The sequence below is a fragment of the Triticum urartu genome, chromosome 5A (assembly GCF_056163025.1).
Source record: "Triticum urartu cultivar PI428250 chromosome 5A, HENAU_Tu73, whole genome shotgun sequence".
NCBI lineage: Eukaryota > Viridiplantae > Streptophyta > Magnoliopsida > Poales > Poaceae > Triticum > Triticum urartu.
In genome coordinates this window covers 226,599,135-226,614,973 of record NC_141877.1, presented here as the reverse complement: position 1 = coordinate 226,614,973, position 15,839 = coordinate 226,599,135, and the positions used below count along the sequence as shown (strand labels likewise).

At 45.3% G+C, this 15,839-nt stretch overlaps 1 pseudogene; it reads left to right on the top strand.

Moving 5' to 3' along the window:
• Nucleotides 1-14,531: 14,531 nt before the first annotated feature.
• Nucleotides 14,532-15,557, top strand: LOC147970870 (uncharacterized; annotated as a pseudogene).
• Nucleotides 15,558-15,839: the final 282 nt, after the last annotated feature.

The following is a 15,839-nucleotide window of genomic DNA, read 5'->3' as shown; positions in this document are numbered from 1 at the left end:
ACCAAGTAGAGCGCCTACACGACGATCCTGAACAGAACATGAATCAAAGTCGAGAATGACCCTACAACTAAAGTCAACAATCTGACCACCAGATATGAGTTGCATGGTAAGTCGAGGAACATGAGCAACAGAGGGAACACGAAATGAAGAAGTGCTAAGAGTGCCTTGACTAGCTACAGGGAGGGGAGTGCCATCAACCGTAAGAACACGAACAGGAGACTCAACAGGTCGAACAGAGGTCAAAGTGGAAGAACCATAAGTCATATGAAAAGACGCTCAAGTATCAAGAATCCATGGGGGTGTACCTGAATGAGTAGGAAGTGGTTTCTCAATGTCGGAAGAGTCAGTCACGGAACCTGCAGAAACTGTCAGTGAAGAATCCCAAGCATCAAGCAGGCATCGCAGCTGTGCAATCTCACATGCAGACAGGGACATGACAGAAGAAGTCGAGGTAGAACCATCTGCCGACGATGAACAGTCGCCACCACCCGTGGAAGCCAAATGTAGAGTCTGAAGGAAATATGCCCTAGAGGCAATAATAAAGTTATTATTTATTTCCTTATATCATGATAAATGTTTATTATTCATGCTAGAATTGTATTAACCGGAAACATAATACATGTGTGAATACATAGACAAACAGTATGTCACTAGTATGCCTCTACTTGACTAGCTCATTGATCAGAGATGGTTAAGTTTCCTAACCATAAACAAAGAGTTTTCATTTGATTAATGAGATCACATCATTAGGAGAATGACGTGATTGACTTGACCCATTCCGTTAGCTTAGCACACGATCGTTTAGTATGTTGCTATTGCTTTCTTCATGACTTATACATGTTCCTACGACTATGAGATTATGCAACTCCCATTTACCGGAGGAACACTTTGTGTGCCACCAAACGTCACAACATAACTGGGTGATTATAAAGGTGCTCTACAGGTGTCTCCGAAGGTACTTGTTGGGTTGGCGTATTTCGAGATTAGGATTTGTCAGTCCGATTGCCGGAGAGGTATCTCTGGGCCCACTCGGTAATGCACATCACTATAAGCCTTGCAAGCATTGCAACTAATGAGTTAGTTGCGGGATGATGTATTACGGAACAAGTAAAGAGACTTGCCGGTAACGATATTCAACTAGGTATTGAGATACCGACGATCGAATCTCGGGCAACTAACATATCGATGACAAAGGGAACAGCGTATGTTGTTATGCGGTTTGACCGATAAAGATCTTCATAGAATATGTAGGAGCAATATGAGCATTCAGGTTCCGCTATTGGTTATTGACCGGAGATGTGTCTCGGTCATGTCTACATAGTTCTCGAACCCGTAGGGTCCGCACGCTTAACGTTACGATGACAGTTATATTATGAGTTTTATGTTTTGATGTACCGAAGGTTGTTCGGAGTCCCGGATGTGATCAAGGACATGACGAGGAGTCTCGAAATGGTCGAGACATAAAGATTGATATATAGGAAGCCTATATTTGGATGTCGGAAGTGTTCTGGGTGAAATCGGGATTTTACCAGAGTACCGGGAGGTTACCGGAACCCCCGGGGGGCTTAATGGGCCTACATGGGCCTTAGTGGAAATAGAGGGCAGCAAGGGAAGTGTGGGCCGCACCCCCAAGGCCCAAACCGAATTGGTTTAGGGCAAGGGGGGCCGGCCCCCTCTTTCCTTCTTCCCCTCTTTATTTCCCTCTCCTAAATCCTATTCCAACTAGGAAAGGGGGGAGTCCTACTCCCGGTGGGAGTAGGACTCCTCCTGGCGCGCCCTCTCCCTGGCCGGCCGCACCCCCCTTGCTCCTTTATATATGGGGGCAGGGGGCACCCCATAGACACAACAGTTGATCTCTTGATCTCTTAGTCGTGTGTGGTGCCCCCTCCACCATAGTCCACCTCGATAATACTGTAGCGGTGCTTAGGCGAAGCCCTACGTCGGTAGAACATCAACATCGTCACCATGTCGTTGTGCTGACGAAACTCTCCCTCAACACTCAGCTGGATCGGAGTTCGGGGGACGTCATCAGGCTGAACGTGTGCTGAACTCGGAGGTGCCGTACGTTCGGTACTTGATCGGTCGGATCGTGAAGATGTACGGCTACATCAACCGCGTTGTGCTAACGCTTCTGCTTTCGGTCTACGAGGGTACGTAGACAACACTCTCCCCTCTCGTTGCTATGCATCACCATGATCTTGCGTGTGCGCAGGAAATTTTTGAAATTACTACGTTCCCCAACAGAGTCGACCAAGAGTAGCGGGTTGACATAGAGCCACATGTGGAAGCCACATGGGGAGTCGACATAGAGTGGTCACCGCCATGCGCACAAGCTGCAATAGGAGTCGATGTACAGCGACTAGCAGAACCGATGGATGTCGCAATAGGTGTCGAAGTAGAGCGACAGCCACCACTTCCAAGTGGGCGAGCACCAAGCACCAAGGAACGGCTCATGTGCGAGACGGGATCAATATATGGAACACCGTCAAAAAACATCGAGCAGTGAGGGAAAGGTGTACCAGACAAAAACATTGCACTCTTTCTTTCTTTCTTTTTCTTTTTTTGCCTCTTTTTTTAAATCAGCAGGAGAGCCAAAAGCCGAAAGAATTGGCAGACCACTCACGGCAGCCCACCAGGAGCCCAAGCAACCAGCGCCTGCGGAATCCCTGGAATCGATCTAAACGGGAACTCAAAGTGCGGCAGTTTCACACACGCACACGACCACGCGAGCGCATGCGGAGGCCAACTGCACCGAGAGATCGGGGTCGGAAGGGTGGGAGGGACCGGCGGCGACATGCAGACTGAGCCGGAACCGGGCGGCGACGGGAAGACGTGGCCGGAGGAGCAGCCGGGCGGCGATGGGAAGACGAGGCCAGAGGAGCAGCGCCCGATGGGTTGCGGGCGGCAGCCGGAGGAGCGCCGGGTGGCAGCCTGAAGTTCACTGGCGGCGGTAGAATATGTAGGAGCCAATATGAGCATCCAGGTTCCGCTATTGGTTATTGACCGGAGACGTGTCTCGGTCATGTCTACATAGTTCTCGAACCCGTAGGGTCCGCACGCTTAACGTTACGATGACAGCTATATTATGAGTTTATATGTTTTGATGTACCAAAGGTTGTTCGGAGTCCTGGGTGTGATCAAGGACATGACAAGGAGTCTCGAAATGGTCGAGACATAAAGATTGATATATTGGAAGCCTATATTTGGATGTCGGAAGTGTTCCGGGTGAAATCGGGATTTACCGGAGTACCGGGAGGTTACCGGAACCCCCCGGGGGCTTAATGGGCCTACATGGGCCTTAGTGGAAATAGAGGGCAGCAAGGGAAGTGTGGGGCGCCCCCCCCCCCCAAGGTCCAAACCGAATTGGTTTAGGGAAAGGGGTGCCGGCCCCTCTTTCCTTCTTCCCCTCTTTCTTTCCTTCTCCTGAATCCTATTCCAACTAGGAAAGGGGGGGGGAGTCCTACTCCCGGTGGGAGTAGGACTCCTCCTGGCGCGCCCTCTCCCTGGCGGCCGCTCCCCCTCCCCCCTTGCTCCTCTATATACGGGGGCAGGGGCACCCCATAGACACAACAGTTGATCTCTTGATCTCTTAACCGTGTGCGGTGCCCCCTCCACCATAGTCCACCTCGATAATACTGTAGTGGTGCTTAGGCGAAGCCCTGCGTCGGTAGAACGTCAACATTGTCACCACGCCATCGTGCTGACAAAACTCTCCCTCAACACTCGGCTGGATCGGAGTTCGAGGGACGTCATCGGGCTGAACATGTGCTGAACTCGGAGGTGCCGTACGTTCGGTACTTGATTGGTCGGATCATGAAGACGTACGGCTACATCAACCGCGTTAGGCTAACGCTTCCGCTTTCGATCTACGAGGGTACGTAGACAACACTCTCCCCTCTCATTGCTATGCATCACCATGATCTTGCGTGTGCGTAGGAAATTTTTGAAATTACTACGTTCCCCAACAGTGGCATCCGAGCCTGGTTTTATGCGTAGATGTCATATGCACGAGTAGAACACAAGTGAGTTGTGGGCGATATAAGTCATACTGCTTACCAGCATGTCATACTTTGGTTCGGCGGTATTGTTGGATGAAGCGGCCCGGGCCGACATTACGTGTACTCTTATGCGAGATCGGTTCTACCGACGTGCTTTACACACAGGTGGCTGGCGGGTGTCAGTTTCTCCAACTTTAGTTGAACCAAGTGTGGCTACGCCCGGTCCTTGCGAAGGTTAAAACAGCAACAACTTGACAAACTATCGTTGTGGTTTTGATGCATAGGAAAGAACGGTTCTTGCTAAGCCCTTAGCAGCCACGTAAAACTTGCAACAACAAAGTAGAGGACGTCTAACTTGTTTTTGCAGGTCATGTTGTGATGTGATATGGTCAAGATATGATGCTAAATTTTATTGTATGAGATGATCATGTTTTGTAACCAAGTTATCGGCAACTGGCAGGAGCCATATGGTTGTCGTTTTATTGTATGCAATGCAATCGCCCTGTGATGCTTTACTTTATCACTAAGCGGTAATAATAGTCATGGAAGCATAAGATTGGCGAGACGACAACGATGCTATGATGGAGATCAAGGTGTCGCGCCGGTGACGATGGTGATCATGGCGGTGCTTCAAAGATGGAGATCACAAGCACAAGATGATGATGGCCATATCATATCACTTATATTGATTGCATGTGATGTTTATCTTTTATACATCTTATTTTGCTTAGTTCGACGGTAGCTTTATAAGATGATCTCTCACTAATTATCAAGGTACAAGTGTTCTCCCTAAGTATGCACCGTTGCGAAAGTTCTTCGTGCTGAGACACCACGTGATGATCGGGTGTGATAGGCTCTATGTTCAAATACAATGGGTGCAAAACAGTTGCACACGCGGAATACTCAGGTTAAACTTGACGAGCCTAGCATATAACAGATATGGCCTCGGAACACTGAGACCGAAAGGTCAAGCGTGAATCATATAGTAGATATGATCAACATAGTGATGTTCACCATTGAAACTACTCCATCTCACGTGATGATCGGACATGGTTTAGTTGATATGGATCACGTGATCACTTAGAGGATTAGAGGGATGTCTATCTAAGTGGGAGTTCTTAAGTAATATGATTAATTGAACTTAAATTTATCATGAACTTAGTCCTGGTAGTATTAGCATATCTATGTTGTAGATCAATAGCTCGCGTTTAGCTCCCCTGTTTTATTTTTGATATGTTACTAGAGAAAACTAAGTTGAAAGATGTTAGTAGCAATGATGCAGATTGGATCTGTGATCTGAGGTTTGTCCTCATTGCTGCATAGAAGAATTATGTCCTTGATGCACCGCTAGGTGACAAACCTATTGCAGCAGCAGATGCAGATGTTATGAACGTTTGGCTAGCTCAGTATGATAACTACTTGATAGTTTAGTGCACCATGCTTAAACGGCTTAGAATCGGGACTTCAAAGACGTTTTGAACATCATGGACCATATGAGATGTTCCAGGAGTTCAAGTTAATATTTCAAGCAAATACCCGACTTAAGAGATATGAAGTCTCCAACAAGTTCTATAGCTAAAAGATGGAGGAGAATAGCTCAAGCAGTGAGCATGTGCTTAGATTGTCTGGGTACTACAATCACTTGAATCAAGTGGGAGTTAATCTTCCAGATAAAATAGTGATTGACAGAATTCTCTAGTCACCATCACCAAGTTAGTAGAACTTCGTGATGAACTATAATATGCAAGGGATAACGGAAATGATTCCCAAGCTCTTCGTGATGCTGAAATCGACGATTGTAGAAATCAAGAAAAGCATCAAGTGTTGATGGTAAACAAAACCACTAGTTACAAGTAAAGGGACAAAGGGAGGAAAGGGGAACTTCAAGAAGAACGGCAAGCAAGTTGCTGCTCAAGTGAAAAAAACCCAAGTCTGGACCTAAGCCTGAAACTAAGTGCTTCTATTGCAAAGGAACTGGTCACTGGAAGCGGAACTACCCCAAGTAATTGGCGGATAAGAAGGATGGCAAAGTGAACATAGGTATATTTGATATACATGTTATTGATGTATACTTTACTAGTGTTTATAGCAACCCCTCAGTATTTGATACTAGTTCAGTTGCTAAGAATAGTAACTCGAAACAGGAGTTGCAGAATTAACAAAGACTAGTTAAGGATGAAGTGACGATGTGTATTGGAAATGGTTCCAAGATTGATATGATCACCATCGCACAGTCCCTATACTTTCGGGATTAGTGTTAAACCTAAAATAAATGTTATTTAGTATTTGCGTTGAGCATGAATATGATTGCATCATGTTTATTGCAATACGGTTATTCATGTAAGTTAGAGAATAATTGTTGTTCTGTTTACATGAATAAAACCTTCTATGGTCATACACCCAATAAAAATGTTTTGTTGGATCTCGATTATGGTGATACACATTTTCATAATATTGAAGCCAAAAGATGCAAAGTTAATAATGATAGTGCAACTTATTTATGGCACTGCCGTTTAGGTTATATTGGTGTAAAGCGCATGAAGAAAATCCATGTTGATGGGCTTTTGGAATCACTTGATTATGAATCAGTTGATGCTTGCGAACCATGCCTCATGGGCAAGATGACTAAGACTTCGTTCTCCGGAACAATGAAGCGAGCAACTGACTTATTGGAAATAATACATACTGATGTATGCGGTCCGATGAGTGTTAAGGCTCACGGCAAGTATCGTTATTTTCTGACCTTCACATATGATTTGAGAAGATATGGGTATATCTACTTGATGAAACACAAGTCTGAAACATTTGAAAATTTCAAAGAATTTCAAAGTGAAGTGGAGAATCATCGTAACAAGAAAATAAAAGTTTCTACGATATGATCGCAGAGGTGAAATATTTGAGTTGCGAGTTTGGCCTTCAGTTAAAACAATGTGAAATAGTTTCACTACTCACGCCACCTGGAACACCACAGTGTAATGGTGTGTCCGAACGTCATAGCCGTACTTTATTGGATATAGTGCAATCTATGATGTTTCTTATCGATTTACCACTATAGTTTTGGGGTTGTGCATTAGAGACAGCTGCATTCACGTTAAAAAGGGCACCATCTAAATCCGTTGAGACGATACTGTATGAACTATGGTTTGGCAAGAAACCTAAGTTGTCATTTCTTAAAGTTTGGGGTTGCGATGCTTATGTGAAAAGTTTCATCCTAGTAAGCTCAAACCCAAATCGGAAAAGTGCGTCTTCATAGGATACCCAAAAGTTACTGTTGGGTACACCTTCTAGCACAGATCCAAAGGCAAGATATTCGTTGCTAAGAATGGATCCTTTCTAGAGAAGGAGTTTCTCTCGAAAGAAGTGAGTGGGAGGAAAGTAGAACTTGATGAGGTAATTGTACCTGCTCCCTTATTGGAAAGTAGTTCATCACAGAAATCTGTTCCTGTGACTCCTACACCAATTAGTGAGGAAGCTAATGATGATGATCATGTAACTTCAGATCAAGTTACTACCGAACCTCGTAGGTCAACCAGAATAAAATCCGCACCAGAGTGGTACGGTAATCCAGTTCTGTAGGTCATGTTACTTGACCATGACGAACCTACGAACTATGAGGAAGCGATGATGAGCCCAGATTCTGCAAAATGGCTTGAGGCCATGAAATCTGAGATGGGATCCATGTATGAGAACAAAGTGTGGACTTTGGTTGACTTGCCCGGTGATCGGCAAGCCATAGAAAATAAATGGATCTTCAAGAGGAAGACGGACGCTGATAGTAGTGTTACTATCTACAAAGCTAGACTTGTCAGAAAAAGGTTTTTGATAAAGTTCAAGGTGTTGACTACGATGAGATTTTCTCACTCATAGCGATGGTTAAGTCTGTCCGAATCATGTTAGCAAATTTCCACATTTTATGAAATCTGGCAAATGGATGTCGAAACTACATTCCTTAATGGATTTCTTAAAGAAGAGTTGTATATGATGCAACCAAAAGGTTTTGTCAATCCTAAAGGTGCTAACAAAATATGCAAGCTCCAGCGATCCATCTATGGACTGGTGCAAGCATCTTGGAGTCAGAATATATGCTTTGATAAGTTGATCAAAGCATATAGTTTTATACAGACTTGTGGTGAAGCCTGTATTTACAAGAAAGTGAGTGGGAGCACTACAACATTTCTGATAAGTATATGTGAATGACATATTGTTGATCGAAGATAAAGTAGAATTATTCTGCAAAGCATAAAGGAGTGTTTGAAAGGAGTTTTTCAAAGAAAGACCTCGGTGAAGCTGCTTACATATTGAGCATCAAGATCTATAGAGATAGATCAAAACGCTTGATAAGTTTTTCAATGAGTACATACCTTGACAAGATTTTGAAGTAGTTCAAAATGGAAGAGTCAAAGAAAGAGTTCTTGTCTGTGTTAAAAAGTGTGAAACTGAGTAAGACTCAAAGCCCGACCACGGCAGAAGATAGAAAGAGAATGAAAGGCATTCCCTATGCCTTGGCCATAGGTTCTATAAAATATGCCATGCTGTGTACCAGATCTATTGTATACCCTACACTGTTTTTGGCAAGGGAGTACAATAGTGATCTAGGAGTAGATCACTGGACAGCGGTCAAAATTATCCTTAGTGGAATAAGGATATGTTTCTCGATTATGGAGGTGACAAAAAGGTTTGTCGTAAAGGGTTACGTCGATGCAATTTTTTACACTGATCCAGATAACTCTAAATCTCAATCTGGACACATATTGAAAGTGGGAGCAATTAGCTAGAGTAGCTCCGTGCAGAGCATTGTTGACATAGAAATTTGCAAAATACTTACGGATCTGAACGTGGCAGACCCGTTGACTAAACTTCTCTCCCAAGAAAAACATGATCACACCTTAGTACTCTTTGGGTGTTAATCAGATAGCGATGTTAACTAGATTATTGACTCTAGTAAACCCTTTGGGTGTTGGTCACATGTCGATGTGAACTATGGGTGTTAATCACATGGTGATGTGAACTATTGGTATTAAATCACATGGCGATGTGAACTAGATTATTGACTCTAGTGCAAGTGGGAGATTGAAGGAAATATGCCCTAGAGGCAATAATAAAGTTATTATTTATTTCCTTATATCATGATAAATGTTTATTATTCATGCTAGAATTGTATTAACCGGAAACATAATACATGTGTGAATACATAGACAAACAGTATGTCACTAGTATGCCTCTACTTGACTAGCTCATTGATCAGAGATGGTTAAGTTTCCTAACCATAGACAAAGAGTTGTCATTTGATTAATGAGATCACATCATTAGGAGAATGATGTGATTGACTTGACCCATTCCGTTAGCTTAGCACACGATCGTTTAGTATGTTGCTATTGCTTTCTTCATGACTTATACATGTTCCTATGACTATGAGATTATGCAACTCCCGTTTACCAGAGGAACACTTTGTGTGCCACCAAACGCCACAACATAACTGGGTGATTATAAAGGTGATCTACAGGTGTCTCCGAAGGTACTTGTTGGGTTGGCATATTTCGAGATTAGGATTTGTCACTCCGATTGTCGGAGAGGTATCTCTGGGCCCACTCGGTAATGCACATCACTATAAGCCTTGCAAGCATTGCAACTAATGAGTTAGTTGCAGGATGATGTATTACAGAACGAGTAAAGAGACTTGCCAGTAACGAGATTGAACTAGGTATTAAGATACCGACGATCGAATCTCGGGCAAGTAACATACCGATGACAAAGGGAACAACGTATGTTGTTATGCGGTTTGACCGATAAAGATCTTCGTAGAATATGTAGGAGCCAATATGAGCATCCAGGTTCTGCTATTGGTTATTGACCGGAGACGTGTCTCGATCATGTCTACATAGTTCTCGAACCCGTAGGGTCCGCACGCTTAACGTTACGATGATAGTTATATTATGAGTTTATATGTTTTGATGTACCGAAGGTTGCTCGGAGTCCCGGATGTGATCAAGGACATGACGAGGAGTCTCGAAATGGTCGAGACATAAAGATTGATATATTGGAAGCCTATATTTGGATGTCGGAAGTGTTCTGGGTGAAATCGGGATTTTACCGGAGTACCGGGAGGTTACCGGAACCCCCCGGGGGCTTAATGGGCCTACATGGGCCTTAGTGGAAATAGAGGGCAGCAAGGGAAGTGTGGGGTGCACCCCCAAGTCCCAAACCGAATTGGTTTAGGGCAAGGGGGGCCGGCCCCCTCTTTCCTTCTTCCCCTCTTTATTTCCCTCTCCTAAATCCTATTCCAACTAGGAAAGGGGGGAGTCCTACTCCCGGTGGGAGTAGGACTCCTCCTGGCGCGCCCTCTCCCTGGCCGGCCGCACCCCCCCTTGCTCCTTTATATATGGGGGCAGGGGGCACCCCATAGACACAACAGTTGATCTCTTGATCTCTTAGTCGTGTGTGGTGCCCCCTCCACCATAGTCCACCTCGATAATATTGTAGCGGTGCTTAGGCGAAGCCCTGCGTCGGTAGAACATCAACATCGTCACCATGCCGTTGTGCTGACGAAACTCTCCCTCAACACTCAGCTGGATCGGAGTTCGAGGGACGTCATCGGTCTGAACGTGTGTTGAACTCGGAGGTGTTGTATGTTCTGTACTTGATCGGTTGGATCGTGAAGACGTACGGCTACATCAACCGCGTTGTGCTAACGCTTCTGCTTTCGGTCTACGAGGGTACGTAGACAACACTCTCCCCTCTCGTTGCTATGCATCACCATGATCTTGCGTGTGCGCAGGAAATTTTTGAAATTACTACGTTCCCCAACAGAGTCGACCAAGAGTAGCGGGTTGACATAGAGCCACATGTGGAAGCCACATGGGGAGTCGACATAGAGCGGTCACCGCCATGCGCACAAGCCGCAATAGGAGTCGATGTAGAGCGACTAGCAGAACCGATGGATGTCACAATAGGTGTCGAAGTAGAGCGACAGCCACCACTTCCAAGTGGGCGAGCACCAAGCACCAAGGAACGGCTCATGTGCGAGACGGGATCAATATATGGAACACCGTCAAAAAAACATCGAGCAGTGAGGGAAAGGTGTACCAGACAGAAACATTGCACTCTTTCTTTCTTTCTTTTTCTTTTTTTGCCTCTTTTTTTAAATCAGCAGGAGAGCCAAGAGCCGAAAGAATTGGCAGACCACTCACGGCGGCCCACCAGGAGCCCAAGCAACTAGTGCCTGCGGAATCCCTGGAATTGATCTGAACGGGAACTCAAAGTGCGGCAGTTTCACACACGCACACGACCACGCGAGCGCACGCGGAGGCCAACTGCACCGAGAGACCGGGGTCGGAAGGGTGGGAGGGACCGGCGGCGACATGCAGACTGAGCCGGAACCGGGCGGCGACGGGAAGACGTGGCCGGAGGAGCAGCCGGGCGGCGATGGGAAGACGAGGCCAGAGGAGCAGCGCTCGATGGGTTGCGGGCGGCAGCCGGAGGAGCGCCGGGTGGCAGCCTGAAGTTCACTGGCGGCGGTAGAGAACCTCCTCCGTTGCGGCCAGGGCGGCGTGAACCAGTTGGAGGAGCCGAAAGGTGCAAGACGCACGGGAGTGGCCTTCAGCCACGCTCTAGAGTGGAGACAACAGCAATCTGGTGGAAAGAAATGACAGCAACGGAGATGAGGGAGCGGCCACGCCGGGCAAGAGGAGACGGCGACGCGATGGAAGGATCAAGCACGAGTTGCACGTGCGAAAAAATTGACCTAAGCTCTAATACCATGTCAGGAAATATGCAACTTGTATTACTAGGAGGCCAAATCCACCATATATATGATGTACATGAGGATGCCAAAAGGCAAGAATACAAAGGCCAAAGGCCGTCATCAATATAACTCTAACAACTACTACCCCGAGGGTGCCTACAACTACGTGAAAGCCGCCGACCACCAGGAGTAGTTAGGAGGCTCCCGGGCAGGAGGCCTTGCCTTTTCGACCATTGCTACTTTTGTGCTAGCCTTCTTAAGGCAAACTTTTTTAACTTATGTCTGTATTGTTGCTCCTGCTAACTCGTCTGTATTCGAGCCCTCGAGGCCCCTGGTTTGTAATATGAAGCTTGTATGAGTTTAATTTGTGTCTAGAGTTGTGTTGTGATATCTTCCCGTGAGTCCCTAATCTTGATCGCACACATTTGCATGTATGATTAGTGTACAATGAATTGGGGGCGTCACAGCGATGATGTTGATGTAGGAGCCATCCTTAAGTAGTCGGAACACCTTAGGATATTCTAACAACAAACTCAAATAACCGCAAATAAAAATGGGTGAAATGCGAACGTGGTGGCAGTTTTGGTAGAAGGTGGACCGGATGTCCGATTGCTGGGCCCGTGGAGAAATTGAGGATTTTGAATCTCGCAAATTTGATGGTAGAAAGAAAAAATTTGGGTGGGATGGGAGTGGAATTCGTGGTGGAAGGCTAGGGAATGGTGGGGAAAGGCTAGTTCCACTCACAACACGTCAAATCGATGGACCAAATCAAACAAAGTCTCACAAGAACCACCAAATTGCTAGAAACTGGTTGAGGCTATTTTTGTGGGGATTTAAGAAATTGGGTAAGAACAAACAAAATTTGCCTAGAAAGGTGAGGGGGGGACTCCAAGATGTGATCAACCTTGCTCATGATACCAAGAGAATGTAGGTATGGTAGGGGAGCCTAGATGCCCAATCTTTAACACTTGGAGGTGGATCAAGAGAGACAATCAAAAACACAAAAGAACACTGACAAGATCCACTTACACATCCACTAAATAAGCGAACACACAAGAGATCCACGAAGTTAGAAAAACAACAAAGGGAAAAGAGAGTAGCCTGGGTAGTTGGAAGTGCAATCATGTACTTAATCATATTTTGGTTTTGATGACAATATACATATAGGGCACTAATTACGTTTCCTAAGTGTATACACATGATATTAGTTCCCTTTGCATCATTGTGTAGTGATCATGGACCCATCAAACGATATACAACTCAAGCATGATGGTAACAAGAAAAAAAAGTGTAGCCTTTTTCATTTAATCTCAAGTTACAGGGATCTCGCACTATTAAGAGGGATCAAAGGGGTTCGTTCAAGATTTCCTCGAGTCTTCATCTTGTCATTGTTATCCTTCACACTCACTGCTCTACAAATATGCCTTACCAATATCACATCTTTAGCATCCTACAAAAATAAATTAGGGAAAATCTCATGGGAAAAATACAAACTCTTAGTGCTTTCTGCACGATCATCCAGACTACTTTCCAGATCATCCGGGCGTTGCCTAGATTGTCCGGACTACATCCCGGATCATCCGGGTGTCGCCTGGATCATCCGGACAGTGTTTCCGATCGTGTGGATAGAGCTCCAAAACATACCCGAAAGTTGGTGTTGAAGCCGTATCGTCCAGGCATCGCCTGGATCATCCAGGAATCTATCTGGATCATTCGACCGTCACTTGTACACCTAGTCTGGATGCCTAGAGAGCCATTACATCCAAGCTAGCCCAGAGGTTCCAGACTCCATCCCGGACGTCCGGCTAGGGCGCCAGGCCATATAAACAACTGCCTGTGTCAAACATCCGGAGTCCCTCTTGGACGTCCTGACCACTACGACAAAGACTTTGATGACGGCGGCGACAGAGCGGACGTCGATGAAGGTCCCGGCGGCAGGGAGGGCATGCATACAAGGTTACCATCCGGTACCTCATGTAGTTTTGTTTATATTTTAGTTGAACTTGTCAAATATGGTCTGCTTTAGTTGTAGTATGTCGAACTTTGCATGAGTTAAGTCCGGTTTGCATGAAAATCTTTCGGCTTGCATTAGATTTGTCCGGTTAGTTCAATTCACATTTGAAATACGTGCGTATGTTTCGGGCATGCGGTTGGGTGGCCAACTCCCGTATCTGTGTCGACGGACGCTGCCGCAGACGGATAGTGAGTCCGATTTACTGTAGATGCCCTTAAAGACCATTGTTGCTTACCATGTTTGATTGGCTAAACTGGTAAAAATGGAGAGGCGTTGATTCCAATGGTGCACAGGTTCTCAATGGGATTTGATTCTTTTTGGAGGTAATATCACCGGTAGTCATAGATCTTGCACCTCATGTTCAGTTTGATGCTAAAACTTTGTAAATACAGTTTTGTGGTCATCTAACTCGACTAAGCGTGCAGATACGGTCACAATACACATATGCAGGCGTATTCATGTGTATGGCCCTACTTGTCAGTGAAGGAAGGCTCTAGCGTGATGTATTTTTGCACAAAACTACCTCACTTTTTTATTCACAGAAAAACCAGATAGCAGTCCTGAATATATATGCAAAAAAAATTAACACCCAAGAAGAGGGTCCGTCAAAATTCGTACCCTCTACCGTCTACCACCTACTGTAACATGAGACGCTCCAGCTACCTCAACAATTCAGTGGAGGATGTATACTACCTCTTGTCATTCTACTCATTTTTTGTGTCTATATCCTTGTTATGGTACCATGATGTACTCATCTTTTGTCATTGCTAGCAGGAGTATGGATTTGAACATGATGCCTCAAGAGGAAGACGATGAAGGTATTAATTTGAATTTGATGCCTCAAGAGGAGGAACCTCAAGTGGCAGAGAATGTAGTTATGGATTTGAACTTGATGCCTCAAGAGGAAGACGATGAAGATATGAATTGGATGCCTCAAGAAGATGAAGGGAAAGAGGATGAAGCTCAAGAGGAAGAGGATGAAGTTATGAATTGGATACTTCAAGAGAAGAGAAGAGAATTGTCAGATAAGGAGAGGCATGGTGTTTACTTTGCCTTGCTGGTAATCGAGCTCAGAGATGGGTCTGTTCAACTAGATGACAAGCTACTAGTCTCAAACCTGTTGGACATAAGTGTACGATCTGTTGAAAGAATCTGGGAATAGGCTAAAAAGCAAATTGCCGATGGCAAAGAAGTAGATGTCTCAAGCAAGAAGCCAGGAAGATCCGGCCGAAAGAGAAAGGAGCTAGATCTAGAGAGGACCTCAACAATCCCACTGAATAAAAGAAGAACAATTCAATCTCTGGCACGGTCTCTAGGTGTGGCCCGATCGACCCTACATAAGAGGTTCCAGTTGAATGAGCTCAACCGCATCACAAGCACCGTGAAGCCTCACCTCAAGCTAGAGAACAAGCTTGCGAGATTGAAATTTTGTATGTCCATGGTCGATGACAATTCGATCTCAACTTCTCGGGCTATGTTAAAACCAATGACGAATATGGTTCACATCGACGAGAAGTGGTTTGACATGACGAGAGTGAAGAATAGTTACTATGTACTTCCAGGAGAACCTGAACCGAAGCGCACCATGTGAAACACTCACAACATTGGGAAGGTGATGTTCCTAACAGTTGTTGCCAAGCCTCGATATAACAATGAGGGGGAGCTAACATTCGATGGGAAGATCGGCATTTGGGCATTCGTCGAAGAGACTGAGGCGAAGCGGACAAGTCAAAACAGAACAAAGGGAACAAAAGTGTTGACATCAGTGAAAGTAACCAGGCCTGTGTGTGCAGAGATTATCTAATCAATAAGGTTATCCCGGCAATTCAGGATAAGTGGCCTGACGATGATGAGGGAGCGACAATATTCATCCCATAGGATAACGCAAAGCCTCATGTCCTTCCCAATGATGTAGCTTTTCGAGAACCTGTGGAACAAACTGATCTTGACATCCGATTGCTACAACAGCCCCCAAATAGCCCTGAGTTAAATTTTTTGGACCTCTGCTTCCATAACTCTCTCCAGTCTCTAACCGACTGCAGGTCACCTACAAACATCCAGGAACTGGTACAGGGTGTGGAAGAGG